Raw genomic sequence first — 13,512 nt, 5'->3', positions numbered from 1 at the left:
TGTTAAAATAACTTTTTGTTCTTTTAGTTTTAATAGTTGTTAGTTGTTCTTAAATTAGAACTATTGGAATTCATATTTGAGAAGAAGAATTGTATGGAAAATGATATATTGTATTGATTGATTTCTGAAATACAAATGAAAGATCTATTTATCCTAATACAAGTAAGTTGCTTGAGAAACAAGCAACATGCTAACTAACTTAACTAATAACAAACTAACACACTAATCATATTTAACACATGCGTAAAATACTATGCTGCTAAAATCAAAACTAAAATAATGATTCTTCCCATAACAAAATAATCAAGCATGAGTCATGGACATAAGCCAATGGATGCATCCTAATGCACTATGGCACAAAGCTAATACACCAATGTTGTTACTGCTGCATCAAGGGTCTTATGCTCCTCTGCACCAAGTTTCCTATAAGTTGTTCCAATGCTCCTATGTACCAAGATTCCTATAAGCTGCTCTAATAAAGATCATGAGCAACCTCCAAAAAGTTCCAGGTGCATCACGCCCAACACCACATGTGCATATGCAAAAGAACGCAAACATATATATAAATATATATATATATATATATATATTATTAAATACCCCTCAAGATGGAGAGTATAGATTAAACACTTCAAGCTTGTCTAACATATAGGAAAAAGGCTTAGGTTCCAAAGATTTTGTTAAAAGATCAGCAACTTGTTCTTCATTGGAAATAGGTGATAAGTGAAAAGGTTTATTTTGTAGTTTTTCTCTAGCAATGTGACAATCAATTTCAATATGTTTTGTGCATTCATGAAACACAACATTGACTGCAATGTATCTAGCAAAGGCATTGTCACAATATAAAAGAGTTGGTTGTTTAAAGGATACATGAAAGTCTTCAAGCAAATAAGTGAGCATTGTATTCCACATGAGGCAATTGCAAGAGCATGATATTCAGGCTCATGGGAAGATCTAGAAATTGTATTTTGTTTCTTACACTTCCATGAAACTAAAGAGTCTCCTAAGTACATACAATAGGCAGATATAGAACATCTAGTATCAAGGCAAGATGCCCAATCAGAATCATAAAAACCATTTACTTGTAAAATAGAACAGGTAGGATAAAATAAACCATGGCCAATGGCACCCTTTATGTACCTAAGTACATGGGTCATGGCCTTATGATGGTTGATAGTAGGGGAATCCATAAACTCGTTGAGTTGTTGTATGGCAAAGCTAAGATTAGGGCGTGTATTTATGAGATAAAGCAAGCTTCCCACAAGTTGTTTATACAAGACATGGTCATGGTATGGATCATTGTCATGTTGATGCAAGGAGGTACCTTTGACCATAGGAGTGCATACACGTTTAGAGGCGAGGAAGTTTGTGTCCTTGAGTAAATCAAGGGCATATTTTCTTTGACATAAATAAATCTCAAGTTTAGATCTTGCAACCTCAATGCCAAGAAAATATTTCAAAGATCCTAAGTCTTTGATTTTGAATTCTCTGTCAAGGTGAGTTTTGACATATTGGATTTCATTTAGATCATCACTAGCTAGGATAAGATCATCTATATAGATCAAGAGGGCAGTGAAGTGTTTGTTGTGAATTTTGGTAAACAAAGAGTGATCATGTGAGGATTGCTTGTAACTCAAGATGTGTAAATGAGTAGACAATTTTTCAAACCACTGCTTATTGGCTTGTTTTAACTCCATATAACTTGCAGACTTGATTTAGTTTAGAGCATAAAACTCCTTGGGGGTAAAGTCATATAGACTTCTTCATCAAGATCCCCATGTAAGAAGGCATTGTTCACATCTAGTTGGTGTAGGGTCCATCATTGCCTAGCAGCCAAGGCTAAGAGTAATCTAATAGTAGTTAGCTTAATGTCAGGGGCAAAGGATTCATTGTAGTCTAGCCCTTCAGTTTGGTTGTAACCCTTTGCAACTAGGCAAGCCTTGTGTCTTTCTATGCTGCCATTAGAGTGAAACTTGAGTTTGTAAACCCATTTGAATCCAATATCTGTTTTATTTGGTGGAAGGGTGACAATGGTCCAAGTATTAATTTGATGTAAAGCAACCAATTCATTGTTCATGGCTTGAATCCACTCAGGGTGCTTAATGGCTTGATTATAAGTTTTTGGTTCAGTTTGGGTAGTGATGGAAAGGGTATGATGCAAGTGTGTGGATGAGAGTGAGGTATAGGAAAGAACAGTGTTAAGGGGATGTTTAATTTTGTAACTGGTGTTTGTAGGTTTAAGGGTAAGGAGTTTGCAATGATAGTTCTGTGAGTAGTTGGATGGATTTGAGGTTATCTGTGATCTTCTTAATTGGATGGGTGGTGTAGGGGTAGGTTGAGGAGATGTGAGTGTAGGTGTGATGGTATTGGTATTGTCATTGATGAAGGGGTTACAAGGGATGGGTTCCATGGTGAGTAAGGGTAGGTCGGTGTCATTGGTGTCATTGCTAAAACCATGAGTAGATGTGAGGTCAGAGTGAATGTTATGATAAGGGAAATAATGCTCATGAAAAATGACATTTCGTGAAAGAAATATGTGTCTAGAAGTTAAGTCATACATGAGACATCCCTTTGTTCCTATCCTATACCAAGGGAAACACATCTTCTTGCCCTTGTATCCATTTTTTCTCTATGATTAATAAGGATAGAGGCATAGGCAAGGCATCGAAACACCCTTAGATAGGTAAGATATGGTTGTTTTTTAATTAGGGCTTCATAGGGAGATTTATAGTGAAGCACATGTGTAAGTAATTTGTTAATTAAGTGAACAGAGTGCTTGATAGCATAACCTCAAAAGGACTTAGGTAGGTTAGCTTGGAACAAAAGGGACCTAGTTGTGTTTAAGATATGCTTAGGTTTTCTTTCTACCACTAAATTTTATTGTGGTGTTGCCACACAAGATCTTTGGTGGACAACACCAAGATAGTCATAGAAGGAAGGCATAATGAATTCAGGTCTATTGTCAGTCCTAATAATCTTAATTCTTTGATTATATTGAGTGTTGATCAGCTGGAAAAAGTTTTGAACAAGCCTTCTTGTCTCAACTTTTATGATCATGAGGTAGATCCAAGTATGTCTTGTGAAATCATCCATAATAGTTAAGAAATACCTCTGACCATGTATGGTTTGTTGGCCAAGAGGCCCCCAAATGTCCATATGTATAAGGTCAAAGGGGTGAGAAGCGTGAAAGGTGCTTTTAGGAAAAGGCAGCCTAGGCTGCTTAGCACTGTCGTAAACATCATAGATTCTACTCTTATCAAAATTCACAAAAGGCAAATAATTGTTTATACATCTCAAAGTAGAATGAGAGGGATGACCCAATCTAAAATGTGAAATGTTAAAATCAAGAACATGTTTGTCTAAAGAACTAATAACATGTGGTAGTTTATTAGTAAGTGTGTGATCTATATTCAAGATGTAGAAATTGTTATAAGTTTCAGCAAGTCCAATCGTCTTCAAGGAAATTATATCCTGAATGAAACAAAAACTATTATCAAAGACAAGCTTGCACTTTAGAGAGCGAGCTAGCTTATGAATGGAGATCAAATATTACTTAGCTAGGAATGTAAAGAACATCATACAAAATAAGTGTGTGAGTTATGTTAACAGTTGCTGAGAATTTTGAAATTATAGTAATATTGTTGAGGAGTTTAACATGTATAGTCTTGATAGGATTGGGGTTTGTGAAATTGGATGCATCATTAGTAACATGGTCAATGGCTCCACTATCTAATACTCAAGAATTAAAAGTAATGTTGTTACCTGATATTGCATGATGATCATCATTGGTGTGCTCATGGCTGATCTGATTATTGATGTGCTCATGAATAGTGTCAACTTGAAGTTCCTGCTCATGTTGGTCTTGGTTGATTCCAATGTGATTGCCTTGTGGTCTTTTGTCCTTTATGTCAGAGTTAGCAACAATATTATTGATGGAACCATTTTCTTCTTTAGACTTGAACCTAAAATTAGGAGGAAACCCATGTTTGAAGTAGCAAGTTTCTCCAGTGTGCCTATCATGTCCATGTGCTTCCTTGTTGTCTCCTTGTTATTATGTTATTGAAATCAGTATTGCTTCTTCATGTATTCTTATTTCCCTAATTCCTCCAATACTGGTTTGAATTGATGGAGTTAATATCAGTCTTTTTTCCCTATATGTTGCTCCTTCATGATGTCTTTCTTGAAGCAAGACCATTGAAAACACCTTGTTGATAGTTGGTAGTGGCTCCATGAGAAGAATTTGGGCCTTTATTGTGTCATAACTATCACTAAGGCCCTTAAGGAAGCAAATAGTGTATCCAGAGTCTCTGCAATACTTGATCATTTTCATCAGATTGTAGCTACAATTCACAGGGCAAGAACAGGTTGGTAAAGACCTCATATCATCCAATTCTTTCCACAAGGTCTTTATGTCTGTGTGGAAGGTAGAAATGTATTTGTCTCCTTGTTTAATGGAGTGAATTTTTTTACAATAGATTAGACATCCTGAAATGGTCTCCCTTGGAGAAATGTTCCTTTAGATCCTCCTAGAGTTCTTGAGCATTGTCAATGTATCTGGTGTTTTAAGCTATTTGTTGTGTGACTGATCTTGTGATCCAAGAAATCACCAAATTGTTGCACCTTTCCCATGAGTCAAAAAATGTATATGATTGTAGTGGCGCATTTATCCTACCATCTACAAATCTGAACTTGTTCTTAATGAAAGTGCCCTTCTCATGGATCTTGACCATGAGTGATAATTCTTATCATTCAAAGGTGGTGTGACTAGTGTAGTGCCTGAATTTTCTCCTGGATGAAGATAGTAGGGGTTGGTTGGATTTTGTGAGGTGTCAATAGCCTGATATGGATGTTGTATTTCACCTGCTTCAATATCAATGGCTTTGTTGGTTTGTAGATCGAATGTGGCAAATTCGTGAAGAAGAAGAAATGTGAATTTTAGCAGCAGAGCTCTCATTTGGAGAGCTCTAATACCATATTGGAATTCATATTTGAGAAGAAGAATTGTATGGAAAATGATATATTGTATTGATTGATTTCTGAATTACAAAGGAAAGATCTATTTATCCTAATGCAAGCAAGTTGCTTGAGAAACAAACAACATGCTAACTAACAACAAACTAACACACTAATCACATTTAACACATGTGTAAAATAATATGCTGCTAAAATCAAAACTAAAATAACAATTTTGTCCATAACAAAATAATCAAGCATGAGTCATGGACATAAGCCAAGAGATGCATCCTAATGCACTATGACACAAAGTTGATACACCAATGTTGTTACTGTTGCATCAAAAGTCTTATGCTCTTCTGCACTAAGTTTTCTATAAGTTTTTTTTTTGGTTTCCCACAGGTATCCTCGCACCGGAGGCAATCCTGTCCGAGCCGGAAATATTCACATGTACGTGGGGCTAACTCTCCTAACGGACATTTTTTCCATCCACAAGACTCGAACACAGGTTCTATAAGTTGTCTATAAGTTGCTCAACAGTTTGGATTGTTATATATAGTCATTTACCACATAAATCCTAATTGTGAGGCCTACACATACTTACATTAATGTCATCAAAATATAATATTTTTTGACACTATTAAGAATATCTTTTCATCTATAAGTAAAAAATTGATTTCTTTTGAAATGTGTAAGTGTTTATTTTAACAAATGTCGTTCCAAAAAATCTAACATTTTAATCTATCTATTTTAAGATGTAGTGGATACATGAGATGAGACCTTATAATAGCATACTTAAAACGAGCTATGAGACAGTATATGCAAAACATTTAATGATAAGATTGTGACCCAACAATGAAATATCAAAGAGAAAAGTCAAACACAACATTTCAAAATTATTATATAAGTTTTCATATTTCGAAAACATTAAATAACATTTAATATGATGAAAAATATTTTAATAATTTTTTTTGAGGAATATATGTTGGAAAATTTTCACAAACAGATTTGTCCATGCCATTTTAATTTAGGCGAGCATTAAAAGTGCGTAGACATAGTGAATTTCGTATGATATATATATATATGGTCACGTGAGGCATGAAGTATATTCATTTAATTATATATATACTAATTAATATATGTTTAAAATTCTAAATAGCACATAAAATATGGAATTTAAATATGTACTTGAAAAAATATACTAATTATGAATGACATTTAATCATATTTTTTCCTAATATATAATTCTTTCTATAGGTGATTATTAATTTTAAAGCTAGGAATCCACAAAATATTAAATAAAAGTCTAGTAACTAATATATGTTTAAAATTCTAAATAAGAGATACAAATATGGAATTTTTCCCTTCCAAATACATGTAAACAAGAATAGTCATAACAATGGGAATCATTCACGTGATAATAATTTTTATGTAAAACTGCAGGGAATAATAAATCTACATCATATAATAAGATATGAAAGATTAATTAATAATTATATGATCACTTAAAAAATGATATGTTTAATTAATATATTACAAAATGAAAATACAACTCATTCTCATTAATTTATCAAAATTGATTGATTTACAAGAAATGTTATAAGTGCTATATATATATTGAAGCACACATAGTTATAAAAACCGTACCGTACCGACCGGTTCAACCGGAAAATCGGTGAACCGGACCCCTAACCGGTACGATACAGGTGTTGAACTGGGCAAGTATCAAAACCGGTCAAAAATGGTCAAAAACCGGTCAAAACTGGTGAACTGGCCGGTATTTTACTAAACCGGTTAGTTTATACATATATGTATATTGTTTTAAAACTTAAAAACTCATTACAAGGTGACTCATCTTTCCAACTCTTCTTTAACACTTCAAGGCACATGCTTCCAAAGCATACTTAGATTACACATTTTGGTTGCTAATATTCGTGTGTAATCTCAGTGACATTTGTGTAATCTTGGAGTACTGTATGAAAATAGGATTTAGTAGAAAAATATAATATTCATATAAAATAACTTTGACTCCTTGATGTTAAATGTTAAAACTCTAAATTTATTTGTTTTATAGAGTGAGTTGTGAAGTTATGTCATTTATGTATATTTTGTGGTTGTTAAGTGATACTTTTGGATTGATATATGTTTTTTAATTTAGACTTTGAATTTGTTAAAGACTTAAAGTTGTGAATTTTGAGTAGATTATAAATATGGATTATAAATTTGAGTATCTACCTATTTGAATTTTTTTGTTATAGGTTTATATATATATATAAGTATAAGTAGGTATGTCCGGTTTAACCGGCATGCAGTTTAATTACTGAACCACTGGTTGAACCACTGTACCACTATACCAGTACCCTGACGGTTTGATAACCGGTACAGTTTTAACAACACTGGAAGCGCATTGCCTTGTAAAAATAGAAAAGTAACTAAATGGAAAATTAACTCAAACTAATTCTCCCAAGAAACTAATAAACAAATACCAGCATATGTTGATTCAAGTGGTACATGTTTGATTCTCCTTAAGCAAGATATCGGGTTCGAGTCATGTGGAAGGAGAATACCTGTAGGAAACAAAAAAAACTAATAAATAAATGTTGTAAAACAATTTCAACATGTGTTAAATGTGTAAAACGTGTAAAATGTGCCAATTACAAGAATTGCTCAGTGAATGCTCCACATGACTTTCTAACCAGTTAATTGATTAACTATAATGTTAATCGATTAACTGTTATTGATGTTGTCTTGTTTCTGCTAGGTAGCTTTGTTTTCCAACAACCCCCTCAAGGTGAGGATAAATGTTAATGACCATCTTGATAATTTGATTTGATAACAATGTGATGGATCATAATATCGATCTTGATGTGATTGGATTTTCTCAACCACTTCATTACTTTCCTCGTCATAAATCATGACCATATTCCGATGGTATCTCATGATTCTATATTGTTGGAGGATTCTTTAAGTATACTAAAGAACCCAAGAAAATGTGTCTCTTCTTGTTCTTTGGACAAGATTGATAGTGTGATGATCAAAATGTGTATGGTTGTTATCAGTTGCAAAATGTCTAAGGCAATAAAAAGGGGAGCACGTTGTTATTGGTGTGGCCTCTTCTTTGCTTGTTGCTGTTGAAGCACATGATGATGTTTGCGCTTGCGGTTACCAAGTTTTCGTTTGTGAATCCTCTTGCGGCGAATGACTTCGACATCATAGAAACCATCATCACCAAAATGATGTAAATATATCTTTCTAGATGTGGAATTGTGATTTTCTTCTTCTTTCTCTTCTTGTTCATCTTTGCTTTTAATGCCGAAATTTCCGCAGCTGATGTATTCCCTTGTGTGTCAAATTCTTTTGAACATGACACAACCAAGATTGGTAATACACCATGGCTGCTTTTGACTTGTTTCTTACAACAATTAATACAGGTACACGAACATGCTCCAAAGTAGCATATTTTAAGATGATTAATGCAAGGTCTACGTCTTGGTTAATGTTGATAGTTAGCATAATCATTGTTAATCTTCCAATGCATAGTAATCTTCTCTTCATATGGAAAAGCGGTTAGAGAAAGAATTGAAACCAAGTCTTGTTCATAACTTTCCAAGAATGGAACCTGAACGAGAATTAGGGATGGCAAAAACCGACCCGTGGGTACTATGGGAATACCCGCAACAGGTACCCGCAATAATAGCTTATAAGTGGGAGTGAGTTTTATGATACCCGCGCCGCGGGTACCCGCGAATTTATATATTTAGTTTTTAGTTAAATTTTTATATATATTTATTATTATTTTAAGATTATATATCATATACTTTATTATTATTTCATAATAAATTACACATATTTGAATATGATAATAAACTTATCATATTATTCATGTAACAATTATTTTTACATATTGATTATTACAAATTATATAAATATATAATTAAAATTAAAAACTCGTTGGGTAACCGTAAATACCTGCTGCCCACAAATATTGCAGGTTTGGGCACGGGAAAGCACTACCCACATCCTCCTCACCCGTTGCCATCCCTAATGAGAATCAACCACATCAACTTTCTTTTTCCAAGTTATGAATTTGTCTTTGTCATAATTGTTCTTCTTCTACTCATCTCTACAGCTCAAGGACGCAACCATGATGTACATATCGATCAACAAATTGGAAATTGCACCACTATAACATTGAAGAAAAGTGGTGATTGTGGTGAAATGTGATATAGAGTGTAAAAGTTGAGCCATGAATGTGAGTAATGATTATTTGTTGAATATTGAGATAGAAAAATAATTATCATAAAGGATGTATAACGGTTATCAAAGCCTTTAGGATGAAGGCTCTGATAACATATTACAAAATGAAAATATAGTTCATTCTCATTGATTTATCAAAATTGATTGATTTACAAATAAGGCTATAAGTGCTATATATATTGAAGTACATTGCCTTGTAAAAATAGAAAAGTAACTAAATGGAAAACTAACTACTTCCCCTAACAAATTAATAAACATTTGTTGTAAAACAATTTCGACATATGTTAAATATAAAAAACATGTCAATTACAAGAATTGTTCAGTAAATATTCCACTTGATTTTCTAACCAGTTAATTGATTACTTATAGTATTAATCGATTAATTGTTTCTGCTTGCTAGTTTTGTTTTCCAATATAATATATTTCTCCTTTATCTTATAGTGTAATACTTATACATAGTGAGTGTATCCATCCTTCATTTATATTATTTTTTAAAAAAGTCAATTATACTAAAACATAAATGATAAATGATATATTAATATATACAAAATTTATACTCGGGTGCATACATTTTTTTTCTTTCTTTATCTTATAGCTCTTGTAACGTGAGGTACTTAGGGCTTGTTTGAAGTTGGATTTTGGAGGGGAAGGAAGGGAAAAGGAAGGCTTGAGAGTCATCTCACAAGTGTATTTCATGGCTCACAAGCCTTCCCTTTCCCTCCAAAATTCAACTCCCAAACTAACCCTTAGGGTCATAATATTTAAGAAAAATTCAAAGAAGACCCACTAAGAGTAAAGTTGGTGGGTACCTAGGAGGAGCATGATTGCATGAATCTTATTTATTGATCTGAATGAAGGTTGGACACGGAACTTAGATCACACATTTATTATGAGTCATGAGTTAAGACTAAAGATTACACGCCACTCAATTGCAATTACTCTTCCTCACTCAATCTCAATCCCATATTTTCATACGTCCCGAATCAATCAGGTTCATTCAACAAATAATATAAAAAAAATGTTAATTTACAATTTTAGAATTTTCTTTTTAATTCAATGACATTTTTTATTAGACTGAGACAAAAAATTGGGATAAGAATGATGATATATAATATCTATCACTCATATCTCTATGCTCCATGTTTTGTTTTATGGATAACAGTCTTATTCCATATTGTCATTGCCTCAAAAAATATTTAATTTTTAGAACAAATATATTTTTAATCAATTGTAATAATTAATACATAAGATAATATATTTTTATGAGAGCACTTCTTATGTCCTAAAAGTATACTACTTTATATTCATTATCATTTACAAAAGATTCATCACCCCCAAGTATAGCACTTTATGTATTATTCGCTGTAATTGATTAACAAATATATTTAAATTAAATTTGTAATAATTAAGTATTTTTGTCCAATCCTAAGTAATGATACATATATTTTGTGGGATAGAAGATGAAATCTCCTTTTTAAGATAATAGATCTATTCTATAGGAGATTTATCAAAATGAAAAACGTTTTTCATATTATTAATTGTTTATATTTTGACATATTTTATAAAACTTATTTTAGAATAATTAGTTTTCTTATATTATAATAAAATTATATACTTGTTTAACTATTTTATTTTATACATCTATAAATGTGGACATTAAACTCACGATGTAAAATTTAAACTATACAAATCTCATTAACTTGAACCAACAACTTATCCATAGATATGTACCCGTAAGAGAGGAGGAGTGCATGTCTTTACTAATTATCTCATCCAATTTTTTGCTACAATAAAAAAATAATGAAACAAAAATAATTATCCAAAGAAGATAATTTACAAATGATGGAATTAAATTTTATAGTGTTTCACGTTGCTTGTAATTTTTAGAAAGAGAAATTGCATAAAAACACCCAAAACTTTATATTTTTGTAAGGAGATATTATGAATTATTTTTCGTTCTAATTACTCCTTAAACTTTAAGTATTGATAAAATTAGTCTATCCATGAAAATAATGTTAAATTAATAGCAATAAAAATATTCTAACTTAAACATTTCCTTTTAATCTCAATTATTAAATTTTTATTTTTTATTTTTATTTTTTGTATATATAAAAATATTACTGTATTAACCACTTTTAACCCTAAAATTTACTTATATTTTTCTTAATTAATTTTATATTTTGATGACAATTTCATATGAATATGAACATTCGCTAACCTACATTATTGTATTGGTAATGTTGCAATTTTCTTATTAATCTTTTATAATTTAACAATATATTTATATAGAACAACTTTCATAAATTAATAAAGTTTAAGGAGTGATAAGAATGAAAACATAGTCCATAACATCTATTTTTAAAAAACATAAAATTTATAGGGACTTTATACACTTTTTCTTTTTAGAATGCAATATCTATCTAAGCAAACTCCTATCTTAATAAATGACAAAATATGGTAATTTATATTCGTCATAAAAAAAATCTTATCTAACTTGTGTCACCACTATGATAAATAGACACTATTGAAAAAAAAATCATATTTAATGTATTTATTTACAATAAATTTTATAATATTATAATTAAATATAATCAATTCTATATTACTATAATATGACCGATTAGGAAAGTAGAATATTTACATTCAAATTTCTATGTATTACTTCCTATTAGATTTAATTGTTACCTCTTTTAATATTTATTTATTTTACATTTTACTATAACTATACACATTTATTAAAAATGATCTAATTGGATCTAATGAGATAGTCTTATTCCTATAACTGAAAATATTGTTTCTAGAAACTATACACATTTATAATTTACACTTATAAAGTTTTTTTTTTTATAAAACTAAACTAGAATGATAAAAACAATGAGTTGACTTTATGGTTGAATAAAAATAGTCCCAAAATGAGATAAATCACATGTTCAACATTTTTATCAAAATTTTATAATTGATCAACAAGTTATTTTATTTTAATTTTTCTTAATAACAAATTGCAACAAAAAATAAAATCTGACACGACATAAAGAAGACACGTAATAAAATACAACTAGAATGCCCAAAAAAGAATAAAATACCTAACAAGGAAAAAAAACCACTAAACTAAAATACACAAATATATACAGCTATATGCTATATAAAAGTGGTGACGTGTTTGTTTTTTATTGGTTTATTTTTCAGATTTCCATATTTATATTGGCTTTATTTGGGAAAATGTTAATTTTCACCAAAATATAGTGACAGCTTTTAGTTAGTTGTTATTTGATTTTTTAATTTATTTGTTAAAATAAGTGTAAAGTGATATAAAACATAAAAAATAAGATATAAAGATATAATTTAGTTTGTGATTAGCCAAATCTGAATGCGGAATTATATATCCGAACTTGGATACAATGATGCTAAAAAAAACTACAAATTATGCCAAAGTGAGGTTTTGGAAACTCAATCTCTAATATGATATTAAAATTTAACTAACTAAAATAACTAAAACTAACTTTAACTAATAAAATATTAACTCGAAATATATTTCAAACAGTTGTCAAACTACCATGAAATTTGTCATTGTGATTTAAATGGATTTGGTGTTTGAGATATGTTATAATATGTAAAGATTTATATATAGTGATGATCTAATATTCATTTGCATCATTTTTATTTAAGTGTCAGTGATTATTAAAAATAAACTCTAAATGATACAATAACAGTATAAACACTCTTATATTATTGATGTATAAATCTTTTTCTTATATACATATATGATTTTATAATTTTCTATTACTTAAATTGGGTTTGAGTTGAGTTCACATTCGACTATCACATATATTAAATCCGAAATTAATATTTGAAAATAGAAAAAACTTGAATCGACTTAAAGTTTGATTTCATGTTAAATTTGAGTTGAATCTAGATAGATAATTATGAGTTCTGTATAGAATACCATCAAAATAATTTAATAAGTGTAAATCTATGTACTATTAATACATATCAATATATAATTTATTATTTATTTGTATTAGTCGCTTTTTTGGTATACTAAGGATATATTCTCACTTTTTTTTTGAACTAATTCCTTTCGAGTTGGTGACTGCCATTTCTAACAAGTTTCACTCCCACCAATCAAAGTCTCAACCTTACAAATTCAGTGTGACCTTATACCATTAAATGAACGACTCGTTAGTAATCGTGTTAGTCGATGATTAATGATGATGATGATGCATATACTTTATTTTGTATAATAATTTAATTTGCCGCAAGAGTAGAATATCTCGCAGTAGCGGCTATGTGTATAAATTAGTC

This window comes from Lupinus angustifolius, chromosome LG08 (genome assembly GCF_001865875.1).
Source record: "Lupinus angustifolius cultivar Tanjil chromosome LG08, LupAngTanjil_v1.0, whole genome shotgun sequence".
NCBI lineage: Eukaryota > Viridiplantae > Streptophyta > Magnoliopsida > Fabales > Fabaceae > Lupinus > Lupinus angustifolius.
The sequence above is the reverse complement of the archived record's forward strand: the minus strand, read 5'-3'. Positions refer to the sequence as shown.